We start from the raw sequence: 15,502 nt of genomic DNA, 5'->3' as shown, positions 1-15,502 counted from the left end.
GTATCCTTGTCATCCAGATGATCCAGGGATGAGTGCAGGGCTTATAAGATGGTTTCTGCTGTGCATCTATAGTGCAGGTATGCAATTTGCAAAGGATCAAGGCAATTGTGGGATGGGTGGGATGGAATTGATGTGAGCCAAGACTAGCATCTCAAAGCACTTCATAATTATGGGTGTCAGAGCCACTAGGCAGTAGTCATTGAGGCATGCTGCATGATTTTCCTTTGGTACTGGAATCACCATGGTCTTCTTGAAGTAGGTGGGGAATTCAGATCATGGTAAGGAGAGGTTAAAGGTGTCTGCAAATACTCCCACTTTCTGGAAGAGTACTTCTGGAAAATGTATGTGTCTAATTCATCTGGAGTTCACCGAGGCTCCAGTGGAGCAGAGAGACTGGGCAAGGGTTGCATTGGCCAACACACCAACAGCCAGAAAGGCAGTAGTGGGTAGTACCTGATGGTGAAGCCCTCAAGTTACAGACAGCCAGGTGCCAGTGTTACACCAAGCAAAGTTAACAAGTGTTCCACACATGGATCAACTTTCTGCAAATATATGGGAGGCAACCTAAGATTTAGCTGAGGTTACTTGGGGAGCTGGTGACTGCTTAGACTGAACTTATTCACATAGACCAACAGCCCTGTGGAATGGGAGGCAATCCAAAGTCAGTAGTCTTAATAGTCACTGAGATATTGAATTGTAATTACACTGGATCATTTCAGGGTTCTCTGTGGGACACGTGTGGCATTTTGCAAGCAGCTGCTCATGTGCATCAGGGTGGTTATGAATTCTCTGTTCAAGATGACTGACAAGTTTGTTAAATTCTTCACTGATATGTGTAGCAATACTCAAATACTCGCTGCAGACTGTTGGAGAACTGCTTTCATGAATGCCACACTATTACTGCTGTACTGACCAGCAAGAGATAACAAAAAGAAATGCAAACTAGTTCATGTACTTTTATGTTATGAATTAATATTGAAGTACCTAATTCAAGGGGAGAAAATCTTCTACTTCTAACTGTAAGGCAATATAATGAATTGATGTTCACTGAATCAATAAGTGAAAAGGATAAGAAAGGTTTTAAAAAAGAGACATAACTTTCTCCTTTTCCCAACTACTGTTCTACCTGAAGAACTTAAATGCCTATTACTATTCACTATTAACTATTTTTCAAGGACAGTGTTACTGAAAGGCAATGATACTGGAAGTTGTAACCCAAAGCTGCATTTTAAATTAATTAATAAAATTCATATCCATATGTGGAGTTCACTATCTGGAAAAGTATGGCATTACATGTCTAAAATATTAGCCAGTAATTAACTGGAACCTCATGTATACATCACAACTTTCATCCAAAGGCTGAAACTCATCTTCTCAGCAGAAATAGGAGGTGACCTGTTTTATTTGTTGGCTAATTAGGAACTGTCACCACAAGCACAGAAATGTATAGAATTAATCGATGAATTTCAAAGCTGTCATTAGCTAAGATACAAGCAGCACGCGAACAGACTGCGCTCTTTCCTGTAACTATTTCTTTGCTTGCTTGGCGTTTCAGTCAGATGGGCCTCCCTATGTCTGCTATCAAAAGTAGATTATAAAGCTTCTGCTTTGTGTCCAAGTAGAAAATGTATTTCTGCAAAATTCCGAGAATCAGGCATGCTCCTCTGAGCATCAGAAAAAATAACATTTCTTCTGTCAGCTCAAGCTCATGTCTATTTAGCAACTGTGTGAACAACCATAAATGGTCTACTCATTAATTACATCAGTTTCTGTCCCAAAGTTAATATACTATGTTCTGCGTTTTAACAATGTATGACATGTGTTGATTTATTGTAGCTATTCTATTAATTATATTGAAACAGTCTCTGTTGGCATGCAGCAAGATCTTGGATTGATAAGCGACAATAACATTTGCAACAGAAAAGTGCCACACAATGACTGTCTTCATCCAGACAGAGCCATCACATCCTAGTCATTCAATGGAATTAATATTGCTGAATATAATCAACCTCCTGACCAGTGGGTAGATCCAGTTTGAAAGAAAACAACAAATGAATGTACAATTGAATGACACTTCTATTTTGACCGATACAAGACAAGCTGGTCAGTATACCTCATTTGCCAGTTTTACTGGTTTTTAATCATTGACTAGAAACTGAACTGGTCCAGTTATTAAATATTATGGCTACAAGAACAGGTCAGAACCTGGGAGTTCTTCAGTGAGTTATTCACCTCCTGACTCCCAAAGTCAGTCCACCATCTAAGAATGTGAAGGAATATTCTCCATTTGCCTGGATGAATACAGCTCCAACAATGCTCAAGATCCTCAATTCCATTCAGAACTGAGCAATTCTGCCTAACTGACACTCCATCCTCAGCTTCAACACGAAGGAGCACCTACTGTCAGTGCTGAAGAAAAGTCAATGGACTTGAAATGTTAACTCAACTCTCTCTCCACAGATGCTTCCTGCAATTTTTGTTCTCATTAAAATTAATTTGCAAGAATGTTGCCAAGTTGGAGGTGTTAGCTGTAGGGAGAGGCTGAATAGGCTGGAGCTTTCATCCATGGAGCATTGGAAGCTGAGGGGGTGAATTTATAGAGGTTTGTAAAATCATAAGGGACGTAGATAGTGAAGGTCTTTTTTCCCAGGATGGGGGAATACAAAACTAGAGGGCACTGTTTAAGACAAAAGGCGAAATATTTAAAAGGGACCCAAGGGGCTTTCACACAGAAGGAGGTGTGTGTATGGAACAGGCTGCCAGAGGAGTAATGGAAGTGGACACAATTACAACATTTAAAAGGTATCTGGATGGGTACATGAATAGGAAGTCTTTAGAGAGATGTGGTGCAAATGCAGGCAAATGGGCTGAGGTCAGTTTCAGATAACTGGGCGGTGTGGAGGAGCTGGATGGCTGGCTGTGTTTCTGTGCTGTATAATTCTATGTCTCTAATTAGTGAGATGTGTTTGGTAAGAAAGGATAGGAAGATTCATTGTGTCTTGCAGTGAGACACTCTACAAAAAAAAATCTCAACTCAGACTGAGCAAAAAAGGATGCAGTCTATTGATTGCACATAAATTAACATTTGTACAAGGATTATTCTAGCCCTGACAGACTGAACAGCAGGGAATCTTATACACAGCTCTGACTATCTATGGTGTGTTTATAAGAGTGCCTAACAGGTTACTCGAAAGAAATGTGTCATCGTATGAAGCATATATGGCAAAAAGTTTTACAATTGGCATTTTATTTGCATAGAAACACCCCGTACATTATACATGAATGTTATGACTGCGAGAGTCATAGAGATGTACAGCATGGAAACAGACCCTTCGATCCAACCCATCCATGCCGACCAGATATACCAATCCAATCTAGTTCCACTTGCCAGCACCCGGCCCACATCCGCCCCAAACCCTTCCTATTCATATATCCATCCGGATGCCTTTTTAATGTTGCAATCATACTAGCCTACACTGCTTCCACTGGCAGCTCATTCCATACACATACCACCCTCTGTGTGAAAAAAGTTGCCCCTCAGGTCTCTCTGATATCTTTCCCCTCTCACCCGAAGCCTATGCCCTCTAGTTCTGGACTCCCCAACACCAGGGAAGAGGCTTTGTCTATTTATCTTATCCATGTCCCTCATGATTTAAACCTCTGTAAGGTCACCACTCAGCCTCTGATGCTCCAGGGAAAACAGCCCTAGCTTATTCAACCTCTCCCTATAGCTCAAATCCTCCAACATTGGCAACATTCCTGTAAATCTTTTCTGAACCCTTTCAACTTTCACAACATTTTTCTGATAGGAAGGACACCATATTTGCATGCAATATTCCAAAAGTGGCCTAACCAATGTCCTGTACAGCCATAACATGACCTCGCAACTCCTGTACCCAATACTCTGACCAATAAAGGAAAGCATACCAAACACCTTCTTCACTATCCTATCTACCTGCAACTCTACTTTCAATGAGCTATGAAACTGCACTCTCAGGTCTCTTTGATCAGCTACACTCTCCAGGACCTTACCATTAAGTGTATAAGTCCTGCTAAGGCTTGGTTTCCCAAAATGCAGCACCTCACATTTATCTAAATGAATCTCCATCTGCCACTTCTCAGCCCATTGGCCCATCTGATCAAGATCCCATTGTATCTGAGGTAACCTTCTTTACTGTCCACTACACCTCCAATTTTGGTGCCATCCTCAAAATTACCAATTGTACCTCTTATGCTCACATCCAAATCATTTATATAAATGATGAAAAAGTAGTGGACCCAGCACCGATTCTTGTGGCACTCCATGAGTCACAGGCCTCCAGTCTGAAAAATAACCCTACATCACTACACTCTGTCTTCTACCTTTGAGCCAGTTTTGTATCCAAATGGCTAGTTCTCTCTGTATTCCATGAGATCTAACCTTGATAACCAGTCTCCCATGTGGAACCTTGTCAATGCCTTACTGAGGCCCATATAGATCACGTCCACCGCTCTGCCCTCATCAACCCTCTTTGTTACTTCTTCAAAAAACTCAATCAAGTTTGTGAGACATGATGTCCCACACACAAATCCATGTCGACTATCCCTAATCAGTCCTTGCCTTTCCAAATACATGTCCATCTTGTCCCTCAGGATTCCCTCCAAAAACTTATCCACCACTGACTTCAGGCTCACTGATCTGTAGTTCCTTGGCTTGTCATTACCACCTTTCTTAAACAGTGGCACTATGTTAGCCAACCTTCAGTCTTCCGGCACCTCACCTGTGACTATCGATGATATAAATATCTCAGCAAGGGGCCCAGCAATCTCTTCCCTAGCTTCCCACAGAGATCTTGAGTACACCTGATCAGGTCCTGGGGATTTATCCACTTTTATGCACTTCAAGACATCCAACACTTCCTCACCTGTAATATAGGCATCATAGAGATGTACAGCACAGAATCAGATTCTTTGGTCCAATTCATCCATGCTGACCAGAGATCCCAACCTAATCTCATCCATTTGCCAGGACTTGGACCATATCGCTCTCAACCATTCCCATTCATATACCCATCCAGATGCCTTTTAACTGTTGTAATTGTACCAGCCCCCACCACCTCCTCTGGCAGCTCATTCCATGATCACCCCACTAGATGCAAAATATTGTTATGATTCAACAATTACCTCTATTTCAAGGTATAATGGCATATTCAAAAGGAATACTGAGCACTACAATTTTTGTGTGATGATATACTTGTTTTCCTTGGTTATAATGGAGACTTGGAGCCCAAATCGAGTTCTATTTAAATCTATGCTTCACATTTAACACCTGGGAGCAGCTGCTTCAATATGATTAGAATTGAAGTGTCTCAGGCAGTCTGCTCAGAAAAATAAATGGATAAAGAGAAAGAGAGATAGAGAACAGCAACACTGTGAATGAGAGAGATAGAATGTAACTAGGGGCAATTTTTTTTCTGAAGAAGGGCTCATGTCTGAAACGTCGATTTTCCTGCTCCTTGGATGCTGCCTGACCTGCTGTGCTTTTCAGGCAACACATCTTCAGCTCTGATCTCCAGCATCTGCAGTCCTCACTTTCTCCTCCAATTTTTTTTTCATCAAGAAACAGAACTCAGAAACTGGGAGATTCACTCTTGTGAGACCCAGAGTTAATGGAGAAGGCTGTGCAGTAAGAAGATTGGGGGTATCAAATTTTGACATGCAGTTCAGTGGAATGAGAAGAAGCAAGCCCATCATTTCTGTTGTTTAGTGTATTAGTTGCCTACAAAGTGATGTTGGTTCAATGCTGACTTTTGTTTATTTTTAGTTTGGAACTTGAAATCTTGTCGCATTGTTTCTTTAAGTTGGACACTTGGAATTCAATTCTTTTTAAAAGCTATCATTCTCTTGGCCATGTTCTTCAAAAGAGAAATTGAAGAAAGTTTACCAGGCTGATTCTGGGGATGGTGGACTGATGTATGAGGCGAGATTGACTGGGTTGAGATTGTTTTCGCTGGCGTTCAGACAAGTGAGGGTGGAGCGGAATCTCAGACTTATAAAATTCTAACAGGATTAGACAGGGTAGATGCAGAGAGGATGTTCACGATGGAGGGTGCATCCAGAACCAGGGGTCACAGTGTGAGGATTCAGGGTGGATCATTCAAAATAGAGATGAGGAGACATTGCTTCACTGAAAGAGTGATGGCCCTGTGGAACTCATTACCAATGATAATAGTTGATGTCAAAATTTTGAATGTATTCAAGGGACAGCTAGCTATAGCACTTGGAGTGAATGGGATCAAACGTTTTGAGGAGAAAGCAGGATTAGGCTATTCAGTTGGACAATCAGCCATAATCACGATGAATGACAAGGTAGGCTTAAAGGGCCAACTGGCCTCCTCTGTTCTTATCTTTTATGTTTCTATATTTCTATGTAAGAAGGGATGTAGCAGAGGATATTCCTGATCACATTCATTTAAAATTTACTATATATTTGGTGACAAAAATTAAAATTGCTGGAAAAACTCAGTAGGTCTGGCAGCATCCATGGAAAGTAATCAGAGTCAACATTTTGAGTAGAGTAGCCCTTTTTCAGAACTGTTCTGAGGAAGGATCACTCAACCGGAAACATTAACTCTGATTTCTTTCCACAGATACTGCCAGACCTCATGAGCTTTTCCAGCCATTTCAGTTTTTGTTTCTGATTTACAGCATCTGCAGTTCTTTCGGTTTTTATATATTTGCTGATGTGCATGTAAAAGTAATGTATTTACTTGCTGCTTATTTGCTATTGAAAATATAATTACTGGACACTGAAAGAACAATGATGAAACAGAGGTGCAACATTCCTTAGAATACTGAAAAGCTAAAATGTGTTGCTAAATGGGTCTTTTGTTCAATACCTGAAACTGTTCAACATGTATGTCTGTGCATGTTCAGATTTTTCGCGCGTATATTCTTAGACATTTATTTTCTCCACTTGTTACTGAACTCAACTGTTAACAGCATATTTGCCATGAAGTACATGAAAATATTTACACTATAGATAATAACAATTTTATGTACAATATCCCTACAATAATCATAAACATTAAGAACACTGTGATAAGAATGTCGCTTTAAAGGTAACATGAGTGCCTAATTTTCATCTCAAAATATTTCAAACTACTAATTATAGCCAACATTTCAAGGTTGCTCTTGTCTATTAATCTTTTTTTCCAGATAGGTCAGTACTGTGAAAGAATATATAGCTTCACAGTCATGGAGTAAAGGCTTTAGGGTTTGTCATAACAGTATTCCAGCCAACCTCTACTGAGACAATAATATTCACACATTTTACATTTATTATCCAGTGAAATTGCTGGAGTGAGACTGTTAGAAAAGAGCATGGAGTTATTTTAATTAAAGAAAAATTAATGTAGTTTCTAAGAAAATGTGTTCTCATCAATTAAAATCAAATGTTAGTGTATTGAATCTTTGCAAAACAAGTTTTGTGAAAAAGCAAGCTTCCAAGCACATTTACAAGTATCTATGAATTCTACAGTGTCTATTGTAATTTACAGTCATTCCAAATAATATTCAGAGAATCCCAGTTAAGCAGAGCACAGACTATCTCATTAGTGTGTTAAACTTGTGATTTCTATTCTGAGATGGAGACAAATATTTATAAAAAAGCATTATGACAATATCTACACAATCATCTTAAATCAAAATATTGATAAATTAGTGCCATGGGATGTCTGCTTCCAGTTGTTAGTTCCTTATTCCCCATTTCTCAGCAAACTAATTCGCATACACTTCTGATCTAAGCTGTCTCAGGATCTCTGTTTTTTTTTGACAGTTGAAGGTTCAGTGTATGCATCCATATGCCTCTTTTTCGCTCAACTGCCTGCCTTCCTGACCTGGTTTTGGCAGTGAAGGATCCAATGCTTATGACTTGCAAATGTTATACATCTAATTTAATGCATGTAATTCTTTTCTGATTTCCATGCATGCTCTTCAAAGGCGTTCAAATCATTAATGCTCACATTTAATTTAAATTAATTGGAAATTTTATTGGCCAAAAGAGTGAAAGATAAAAGTGTGGAGAAAAATCATAAATTTATACAAGAATAAATATGATGATTAATGGTTAAATCCATCATAAATAAAATTAAGAATCCCACACCATTTATAGCATCTTTCAACATTCCTTACCTTAGGCCTTCTAAAATGCTGTATTTATATCACGTATTATAGACATTACCAATCTCTTTCATCCCCAAAATACTATGTAAGCAGACCTGATTTTTACACAAGAACCATTTGTGTCAATGCTTTCTCTTAACCTTCCTGCTCACAATCATAAATTTTCCTGTCAGGTTGGCTGTGTAAAGGGAAAGAGAAATCCAGGAGTAGGGAACGAGAAAGCAGGTCTAAAGGAAAACAGTATATGGCACGACAGTTAGCATTGCTGTCTCACAGTACCAGGGACCCTGTTTCAATTTCAGCCTTGGGTGCCTATCTGTGTGGAGTTTGCAGATTCTCTCTGTGGGTTTCAACCAGGTGCTCTGGTTTCCTCCTACAATCCAAAGATGTGCAGGTTAGGTAGATTGGCCATGCTAAATTGTCCAGGAATGTGCACGCTATGTGAATTAGCTGTGGGAAATATATAGTTATGGGGATTGAGTGGGATGCTTATTGGAGGATTGGCTGCATTACCTCTTTCTGCACTGTTGGGATTCTAACACAGAGTGAATAATTCCAATTTTTGTCATTCGCAAAACCAATGTTAAAGATACAGATTTCCCTATGTAATCATTAAGGTACTTTGGTAGAAGACAGTGCTTCAGATTTATGACCCACAATTACAGATCTTCAGTTAAGATTATTTGCATGTCTCAATACAAGTTTTAACGTGTAGTAATCTTCCTAGTACTAATCAAAATTATAAATTACCTTGCTTTTTTAACACATGTTCAATATGAAAATACTTTGATTATGTAACTGGATTTTCTGTTATGTGTTTCAACTGATTTTGCAATTTTTTAGCCATTATTTATGATTCTTTGATTATTCATCAATATATCATGAGGAGGAAACTTCTAAAATACCCAACATTTAATACAGTTGGTGGCAAAAAAGCACAATTTCTGACTCACGAGAGCCTAAGGAATCCTACTAATTTGCTCCAGTCGTCCAATTTGCAAATATAAATCTGAAACAAATAGAATTTTTTAATGAGTACAAGTCAAAATTTGTGGAATTGATAGGGGAGCCTGTTGAAGTATAGGGTGAGACCGTGAAAGTGTTATACTGCAGAAATTCACCAAAGATCCTCAGGCAGCACTGTCCAAACCCACAATCAATTCCATCCAGAAAGATAAGGAAAGCAGATACATGGGAATGCCACCATCTTCAAGTTCCCTTCCAAGCCATTTACCATCCTAACTTGGAAATATATCATTGGGTCAAAATCCTGGAACTCCCTCCCTAATGACATTGTGGGTCAACTCACAGCAGGTGGACTATTGTAGTTCCAGAAGGCAACTTACTACCACCTTCTCAAGGGCAACAAAGGATGGGCAGTAAAATTAAACAAAAACTGTTGAGAGAAAATTGCTTTTATGGGGTTGTTAGTGAGTCAATTCTATTTTGAATGTCAGGGAGCACTTGTGGTTTTTATTTGGCTGGATGAAGCAGAGATCTTTTTTTCGTTTTGACAACTATATTTTTTGCTGCAGGCTGAACTGGGTGTAAGCCTACATTTAACTCTTAAATGTTTATTGCTGCAGCTTGTTGTTCAATGTGAAAATATGTAGAATTTTACACATGAAATGTCTATCTTAGATTGTCATGCTCTTCAATGCCAGGGAAGAATGGAAAAAGGTTTAACCAAGATAGTGACAATGTTTGTGCATATACAAATTACTTCAAAATGTAAGTGTTTTGGGAGAGTCTCTTCAGGGCATTGAATTTGCCTGTGAGAATGAAGAATGAAGACAGGTCATGCAATTAATACAAACTAGTAAAAGAAGGAGGAGAAGAAAGGGAAAAGGGGCATTTATTAGAAGCCTATATCTACGAATAGTCTTTAGGGAGGGTTTTTTTTAAATCTCAACTTCAGCAAGAATCAATATAAGAAACACCTTCATGCCACAAAAGAGGTTGTGATTGAAATCTTAATACTACTGCAGCCTGAACAGCAGCCTCAGTGTAGGAAAATGTACATTACATACGATTATTAAGCCAATTGTGATTCTAACTATAAATGCATCTCACTTATTCCAGGCTGCTGCAGCATATAGTATCTCACAAGTTTAGTGCACTGCTGTATAAGGAAGGTCACTGATATCCTCTATATCCAGAGAAACACATTCAGGTCATTATTTCTCAACAGAAACAAACAGTGGAGTAAGCACAAGGCTTTGCAGACTTTCCCCACTACCTGGATTATTCTGGAGGGTCCCAAGTCGTACTCAGTCAAGTGGAAGTCAAGATATTCATTCACTGCTGGATGCTGAACAAGTTAACCATTATTTAACAATTACAGCAGAGGAGGAAGTCATTTGGCCTATCAAGCTCATTTTGCATTTCTGTGGAGCAATCCAGACAGTTCCATTCTAGTGCACCATCCTCATAATTATGCTAGTATCGAATAGGTTCTGTTGATGGATGTCAATGTTTAAGGATATCCTGGTTAACACCAAGCCTCTCACAACACTGAAATCCATTGCCATTAGAATACACCTTTGGTGCGAAAATAGAGATGAGAATAAAGGTGAGAAAATAATTTTTGGAGAGGTTGACTTCCATTGACAGCTTGAAGAATTGAGCAGCAAACATAACTAGCCAGAATATGTAAATGTCAAAGAGGAAAGAATAGCAGATTAAGAGAACCCAAACAATGACAGGAAGATGAAGAGAAATAAATGACTAGGATGAAGGTGAAAAGAGATTGAAATAGCTTTCTATCAGACAGGACAAATTCAAGATGATGGAAAGATGAATGTAATCCTTGACGACAAAAATGACAAATTGGAAAAGGAGAAACATAAACGAGAGTGGAGACAATTGGAAAAGGCAGCAGCTGGAAAAATGAGCAAAAAAGTCCTACTCAGGCCCTTCCCTCACATCTTGTCTGATACACTGACATCTGAATCATAACTGCTCCCTGTTCTAGCTCAAGTTTATGACATTTGCTTCAAATTTTAATCCTTCCCTCACCTTCACACAGCCCATTTCTACTTACTTCTTCTCTTTCTCAATTTATTCCACGACTATTGCTGGAGATAGGCCATTAACTAATATTTACTCTAATACCATTAATTCCCAAAGTGACCTCGATTATACTTCTTACCCATCTGCTTCCCATATGGTCTACATTCAATCGTCTTAAGTCTCCAGCTCCAGCTCCTTTACATTTGGTACTGACAATGTCGCATTTATACCAGATCTTCCAATATAGCTTTCTTAACCTTCAGTCGAGAAGTCACCTCCACCCTGTTTGTCAATCATGTCCATCTAATTTCCTGCACTTCTGTTATCACACCTTCCACTCCAACCCAGAAAGAGGCAAGTGTTCCTTTTGTGCTCATTATCATGTATTGTGCTGACAATAGACTCAAACTTGCTCAAGTAGAAGCAGTCATTGTTGAACAATTGAAAGACAGCACATTTGATATTGCATTGCAATACCAACTTGGCTAGTGTGCTCAAGTGGGAACCATACACATTAGAATGTAACATGGTCCCCCAGAAACATGGAATGCCTACAGTGCAGAAAGAGGTCATTCAGTCTATTGAGTCTGCAGCAACCCTCCGAAGAGCATACTGCCCAGTCTCATCTTCTGGTATCATAGTCTGTTTTTATTCAAACCTTGGTCAATCCATATCCCTAGACACTACAGGGCAATTTAGCTTTAAGCTAAACTACACAATTTTGACCTGTGGGGGGAAACCAGGGCGTCTGGAGGAAACCCACACAGACGTGGGGAGAATGCACACACTCCATGCAGACATCTGTCCAAGGTTTGTATTGAACCTGGGTCCCTGATGCTTTGAGGCAGCAGTATTAACAACTGTGCCACCATGCCATGCTCTGGGTCACTATGTAACAGTTACATAACTAAACCAATGTCAAAGCTACCTGAACCTTAACAGGTTGTACTATATAGTTGTTTTTTTAATGTAATCACAAACAAAACATATTTATCACCAAAATTACCAGATCCATTTAGGTAACAAAACATAGTTTTTTCTTCATGTTAGTATGCGCTTGACAAAGAAAGAAAAAAAAGAGAATAACATTTTTCTTCTTACTACATACATCTTTTAAATTAGTTTATTGGGCCTCTTTCACTTTCTGCCTGGGAATCTTCTTCCAATTATATTTGGATGATCTGCTGACTTATAATATTTGGTTTCATACCAATGAGACATCAAAATCAATACGCATCTCAAAAGCCATAGTATCTTCCCTGCTGTGAACCAAATGTGATCTTGGAGCTTGGTGAGCAGCCATCCTACTCTATGGGTATTTGTGGAAATTGGTAACGTGATAAATGAATATCAATGCCTTTCTTTCAACTTGTAAGTGATTTTGCTCTGACTTCATTAAAGCACACAAAACATACAGGCATCTATACATTATCTTCATTATGTAAACAATCTCCTGTGGAGAGGCATCAAGCTGAAACCATTCATTTTTTCACTACATAGTGGGTCAAAACAACATCACTAACAAATAATTTCTTCACTTCTTTAAATGTTTTCTGTTACACCACAAAACTGTTTTGGCTTTCGGCCAATTGATACATTGGTGCAAGTGTATTAGCTTAGAAAATATACAACTATTTGTGCGAATGTACAATATTTTTATTTGTTACTTTGCTTTCAAATTCTCCTCAATTTTTTTTTTGTGTTTTATGGTTACCTTCATCATCTATTTTATGACCATTTATGTTACAATTGACAGCTAATACAACACTTGTGTATTTAAGATTGATGCCATACTGTACAAGTCAATCTAGGACTCCCTTCAAGCTTACAGAGACCATGATCTTGTAAGCAATAGCGATAAAAAAGTGTTAATACAGTGCAAAATATATGTTAAGTAAAAAATATAATAGTGAACAAACGTTGAGCTGCAACTTCACTTGCTCTGTGATCTTGCCTCTTGGTTAAAGCATTGGTGCAGGTTGACACTGGTTTCTCCTCCCTCTGTCATTAGCCATTTAAGAGCCTGGACAGATCCAAGAGCAGGTGAAGTGTCAAACTCTTCTATCTCTCCCCATGAAATTCCATACAAGTTGGGTGCAGATATGGAATTGGAAGAAGGAAATAGTCTGGACTTTATAAGCCCATTATACATGCAGATGGTAGTGTTGGGTGGGCATGTGGATTGTAAGATCCAATCGATTGAGTTTGTTGTTGCCCTTTATAGCTCCAATAGATGCTGCCTTATTCTTTCTTTCACTTGTCGCATAATTACTTTCTTTCTCATTGCACCGTCCTCTGAGTTAAGTAACCTTTCTCTCTCATATTATTGCAGACTTTCCCTTTTGTTATTTTTCTCTGACTTTCAATTTCTCTGTTGGTGCTGAATCAGTTATTTGTGTAAAATCTTGTGATTAAAAAGTCAAAGACCTGAAATTGGTTTCATTCTTAAAAGATGCAGCTTGATCAGTGGATTATTTTCAGCCTTTTATGTTTAATTTTTAGACTTCCAATTTCTACAATATTTTGTTATTTGAGGAAAAGGCATTATTTACCTTAAAAAGGCAATGTATCATACAAATCATTTGACTACTGATTTGTATCTGGGATTGCAAAGAAAATGATACAATTGGGCTGAGAATGGATTCACACTGCATTAAGACTCTAGATGCTCTATTATTGTTCTAAGAGCTGTGTCGCTTAAAGAGTTGGATATGCAGATGGGAAAAGGACCAGAATGTAACAATATGACCAATTTCCATAGGCAGTGCAGCAGAAGCATGTATGAGAGTTAGTTACCTGTAAATATATAGTTATAGTCTGAGCTTTTAAATGAACCTCTGAGCTTTGCAAATAACTAGATTCATGCTACTTAATCTGAGTTAGTTTCCAAGAACACAATGAAATGTGATATGGTGATTAGTGCTGGAGATCTTTTGTTCGCAACAGAGCAGTGATATGAGTTACATAAAGTCATATAAAGCTGCATGAGAAAGCCTCAAACCGAAAACTTGAAACAGTACACAAGTTATATTTGCGTCAGACATATCAAAGCTTTACACAGTGGATGAGCTTGTTCAGGTAGAAAATCAGCTCAAAACTGGACTATAAGAGTGTGAAGCAAACACAATGTTGGACATGCAACTGGGAAGAGCACAGGAATCTTCTCTGAACTGCTCCCAATGCATTTCCTTAAAAAAGAGACTAATACTGCACATAGTAATTCAGGTAAGATCTCAGTAAATCCTTGCATAAATGAAGCATCACCTCACTTTTGTAGGCAAAATGAGGACTGCAGATGCTGGAAACCAGAGTTTAGATCAGAGTGGTGCTGGAAAAGCACAGCAGGTCAGGCAGCATCCGAGGAGCAGGAAAATTGACGATTTGGGCAAAAGCCGATTTTCCTGCTCCTCAGATGCTGCCTGACAAGCACTCACTTCTTTTGTAGTCAATTCCTATCACAATAAGTAGTTACATTGCTTTCAAAGGTTCTTATCAGAGCTTAGATTCTTCTACATCTTGGGATTCTGTAATCACCTTTGCAAAAGAGTGCTACTTTTATATTCTTCTTGCCAAAATGGACAATTTCACATTTCTCTACATTATACTTCATTTGCTAGATCTTTGCCTAAATTGTTTAATCTGCTTAAACTGTCGACAAACATATGAATTTGGAACATTCTCCTCTATTTAGTAAGATCATTTCTAATCTGATTGTGTCTAACTTCCACATTCCCTCTGCTCCTTAATTCCCTTATCTAAAAAGGAGAAAGTGAGGACTGCAGATGCTGGAGATCAGTATATTTAAAAAAATGGCACTGGAAAAGCATAGCAGGTCAGGCAGCATCAAAGGAGCAGGAGGGGTAATGTTTCAGGCATAAGTCCTTCATCTAACAAAAGTCTATCTAGCTCCACCATTAAAATAATCAATGACCCTGCCTTCACCACGGTCTGAGGAAAAGATTTTCAATGTTTCATGACCCTCTGAAAGGAAAAGAAAATCCACAGAACTATATTCGAAAAAGGTGACTCCTAATTTTAAAACAGTGTTCCTTATTTCTGAATCATGCAGACGAGGAAACATTCCTTCCAGATCCATTTTGTTAGTACTATTCAAAATATTCCTTTTTCCTCCCAACTCCAGCAAAAATGAGCCTGGTTTGTCCATTTTTTGTTTGTATCATAATTCACTCATTCCAGATATTATTTCAGCAAACTACCTCTGAAACACCCCCAAACTTAAATAAGAAGACAGAAGTTGCATGTACTATTGAAATGAGGTCGTTACAATGGCTTACATCACAGAAATATATCACCTTTAATGTATAAA

Source organism: Chiloscyllium punctatum, chromosome 5 (genome assembly GCF_047496795.1).
Source record: "Chiloscyllium punctatum isolate Juve2018m chromosome 5, sChiPun1.3, whole genome shotgun sequence".
Taxonomy (NCBI): domain Eukaryota; kingdom Metazoa; phylum Chordata; class Chondrichthyes; order Orectolobiformes; family Hemiscylliidae; genus Chiloscyllium; species Chiloscyllium punctatum.
Note: the sequence above shows the minus strand (reverse complement) of the source record.